The 4422-nt window shown below is 40.5% G+C and overlaps 1 non-coding gene across 1 annotated transcript; it reads right to left on the bottom strand.

Moving 5' to 3' along the window:
• Window positions 1–3966: 3966 nt before the first annotated feature.
• Window positions 3967–4073, bottom strand: LOC115068900. Its single transcript, XR_003848236.1, has one exon. It is a non-coding gene; the product is annotated as a U6 spliceosomal RNA (small nuclear RNA).
• Window positions 4074–4422: the final 349 nt, after the last annotated feature.

Below are 4422 nucleotides of genomic sequence, written 5' to 3'. Positions count from 1 at the left end.
GTTCAAACACATGAGTCTACAAAGGGCATTCAAACCACAACAGGTATGCATCTCTAACAATTCCATAATGTCTCTGTGGATCACACTGTTCTTCCAGTGTCCTGTGCAGACTGTGTCAGAGGTGAACATTCTCTATAACTCAGACTTCCTTGATCTATAATTTCTCTAAGCATTTTAATTTCATTTGTAAAGTAGGAACAACATTCTTTAACTCATAGGGCTTTCACAGGAATCAAGGGAAACGGTGGACTGGAAAGTAATGATTATTGTTTACACAGACTTATCACCAAAGCCTTTTAGACATTATTGCCATTATTAACATTACTATTACTAATTCATAATCTCTCCCATTGCAATTTTCCTTTGAAAAATGTTTTTGGTGGTTCCTGTAATTGAGGATAAAATAACATTGCAGGAATTATAAGGTGCTTTGAGATCCTCTGGTAAATGCCTCCCTTTAGTAATTGGAACTTGAGTTTACATGATTGAGAATATTATAGCGCATTAAATTCCACAATGGTTCTGCGGATATTACTTAACATTCTCATGCATGGTCATAAAGCATTAAAACTCAGGGCCATTAGAGGCAGCCACCCAGAACACACAGTGAAAAATATTCCACTTAATAGCAAAGTTCCCTGATAAAGAGACTCGTTATTTAATCCACAGCCTTCCACACCGTCCCTTTTTCTGTTTTCCAACAATACTGAGGATTGAACCTTGGGCCTCACAAATGCTAGCAAGTGTTCTACCACTGAGCCCCATCCTCATCCACCAGCATTCTTTACGTACCAGGCTCCGAGTGCTTCCATCCATCATGATACCATCTATATGAGTGTGGTGGTAACAAAAGTCATGTGGGCCAAAATATGTACAAACTATGTTGCAAGGCCCTATAGGGTCAGCAAAGCCCAGCAGTGGGGCTGGAAAGAGAGTGGCTGGGCTGGCTGTTCCCACACAGGTGCACCCCTCAGGCGGTGAGAGCTCTGTTCTAATTTCTTAGCATCTTCTTTTCCTAAGTCTTCTCTCAATCAGTGGAGCGTGTGTACTGGTTACCTGCTGAAGTCCAGTGGGGTGTGGGAAGCTCTGCACTGGGGGAGCACTTCTGGGGGAGCTCCAAGAAAGAAAGTGGGGGCGACAAACACCCTCCCTGCCCCATGCCAAGGAACTGTCTGGTTTCTGAGGACATCTCACTGAGCCACCTGGAAAAGATAATATGACAAATGAAGTCCCCCTCTTCTTCTAACTATTGGCAGAGCGGAGAGCTCTCAGGGAGGGGACCTTGTGGTCAAGACACATTATTCCGTGGTCCACAGGCTGCCTTATCCTGTCATTTGTGGGTGGTTGTGAATGGCCTGCATGCACTAACTGCCATGGGCCTCATTACTGTGGTTTTGTGGTCTTGCAGAGGGCTGAACACCTTCCAAAACGGATCCAGCTTCTAGCCACCTCTTCCTCCAAGGGGTCTGCTCTGGAAACACCACCTGCCCATTGGAAACCAGGCAAGGGTGCTGCTGATGAGGTCACACAACCTGCTGCTGAGATCTAAGTTTGAGCTGCAGTGTCTGTCCCCAGCCTGTGGCCCAGGATAAGCCTGGTCACCTTCTCTTTCAAAGCTTCCTCATCTGTCAAGCAGGGCTAAGAGCACCCAGATGGCAGGATAGTTTTAGGAAGCCAGCAGGGTCCAGTATGCAGAATGGCTGCAATACAGAAGGTTCTGGAAAATGTAAGTGGCTTCTTGGTATCTTCACTGTAATGATGACAGGGATCAGGACTGGAAAGCTCCAGATTCTTATTTCCATGAAGCAAGAAGTAGATGCCAACTCCTGCGCCTTAGTCCCAAAGGGCTCTCTCCTGGCTCAGTAAAGACCAACCCTCCCTGCATGTAGCCCTTGGTGTCCTGATATGGACATAAAATGTTTCCCGCAAGTTCATATGTTTGAACATTTGCTTTCTAGCTGATGGGAATGAACAGTTTCTCACTATGGAGGGAGCATTTCTAGCTTCTGGGATCTGCCTGCTGTCACCCAATCCAGTTCCGGATGGTCTTTGCCATCATGTTCCAGCTACACTCCACAAACTGTTTATTGTGTGCTTTCCGCAGTACTCAGTGCAGACACTGGCTCCTCCCACACATACACACGGCACCTCATTTCTCTGCCTGACTCATCCCCTATCCAACTGGAGAGAGGCTCCTCCAGCCCCTATCTGGATCTGAAGTTCACCAGCAAGACAGTCTGCTTTTGTGTCTGCCCCCCTCAGCATCAGATCACTGGAGACTTACCATTGCATCAAACTGGGGTCTTTCATCTCCTGATACCTGGAGATATTTGCTGCACAATGCAGATAAACATTGTAAAGTGTATGAATTAGTGAAAACCAGCTTGTCATTCTTATTCATAGTATCCTGTGATTTCGATGGCTACAATATTTCTATGTCCTAAAAATCCTTTGTCATGAATGAGTGGGGTCTATCAAACTATCCTTCATTTCCCTTGTAGTCTCTTATTTTGTGAGTGTGTGTATGTATGCATGTGTTCAGGTGAAGTGTGTATGCATGCGTGCATGTGTGTATGTGAGTTATGTATGTATGTGGTGAATGCACATAGTTGTGTGGATGTGTACACTCTGTGCACATGTATGTGGAGACGAAAGGAAGATGTCGGATGCCCCGCTCTACTATTTCCCAGCTTTTCCCTTGAGATAGATTCTGTCATTGAGCCTGGAGCAATGTTCAGGGTCAGCCAGCCTGAGCGATTTTCCTGTATTTGCCCCCATCACAGCTCTGGGGTTGCAGACAGATGTGCAGTCACACTTGATTTTACATAGTTGGAGTCCAAACTCAAGTCTTTGTGCACACTTACCCACTGAGCCATCTCCCCAGCCTGTTCTTCATTTCTTTACATTATGAATCAATAATTATTTAAAATTTCAAAGCATGTCATCTGTAATAGCTGAGAAGGAATAGTAAACCAGTATGTAAAATTTAGCAAGAGAAAACAGAGTGAATGAAAATCCAAGTAGTGATAAGTTTGACAATGCCAGTGATTACAATAAATGTGAACGGGTCAAATCCCTACCAAAGGAGAAATCTTTTCTGATTAGGTAATAAAAAGTAGGAATTTAACAAAAACCCAGCTATGTTATGTTTCTGAGGCATGCCCCTGAAACAAAATGACAGAGAAAGCTTGAAAACAGACAGATGGAAAAAGAGGAGCCAGCAAATGCTTAAATAAAAGAGGTGAAGAAAAATATATATCAGACAACAGAGAATCCAAGTCAAAAATATTAAATAGGACAAAAAGGGATTTCAATATTATTAAATATTACACTCCATCAAGAAGAATATTCACACATCTAGTAACAAAACTCCAAAATACATAAAACAAAACCTGTTGGAGAGGCAAAGAAAAATTAATAAACCCACAATCATAATACAAGATTTTAACACATTCCTCTCAGATCAAATGTCACATTGAGTAAACCAGAAGAAAAGTAAAACTGTATGGAAAAAAGGAGCACACCATTAACACATGTGCCAAATGTACAACAAAGATCTCAAATTACTTTGACACAGAGAACAAAATTGAGCATGGCTTTCATGTCAAATGAAATGTTAACATCTTCACTAAAGCAGAAAAAAGGAAGAAAATGTTTGTGGTATTTTTAAAAAGTAAGAACAATAGGAAAATAAATTGGCAGTGTTCACAGTGAATTGAAGAATTATCTCTCCACCTATTTCTGGTGTTAAAGAACTTAAATCAGAAAACAAAAACATTTTCTATATAAATAAAATAAAAAGAATATGTAGCAAATCCTTAGACATATGACCAAAGAGATACGTGAACAGAAAAACATCCAGCCACTTATTAGAAAATACAGATGAGAAAATGATCTGGACTTTAACTTAAAATGTTGAAATAAAATGAGTCTAATTAAATTAGAAGAAAATTATAAATTTCTCTTAAAAAAATGGAACGCTTCATGAATTTGCGTGTCATCCTTGCACAGGGGCCATGCTAATCTTCTCTGTATCGTTCCAATTTTAGTATATGTGTTGTGGAAGTGAGCACAAGAAAAAAATTAATTTCAAAGTAGAAGTATCTTGCATAGGAAATAAAAAATGTATAATTATTAAAACCCAGAGCAGATTATTTGAAAATATCAATAAAATAAATAACTAGTTTGTCAAGAAATCCAAAATGAAGGACAAAAAAGACCAAAATAGCATCAGAGATAAGAGATGACACACACTCATAGAATCAGGGGACAGTCGTTAAATGACATTATGTGTTCACTGCCAATAAATTTGAAAGGCTTATGCTGCGGCTATTTAACCAGAAGAATATAAATTGCAAAACCAATTAAAGAAATTATCAACAGAATTGAAAGTAGTGAAAACTTCATCTCTGAAACAGTACT

This window comes from Nannospalax galili, unplaced genomic scaffold (genome assembly GCF_000622305.1).
Source record: "Nannospalax galili isolate Female #2095 unplaced genomic scaffold, S.galili_v1.0 scaffold188, whole genome shotgun sequence".
Lineage (NCBI taxonomy): Eukaryota > Metazoa > Chordata > Mammalia > Rodentia > Spalacidae > Nannospalax > Nannospalax galili.
This window is presented reverse-complemented; position numbering and strand designations above follow the sequence as displayed.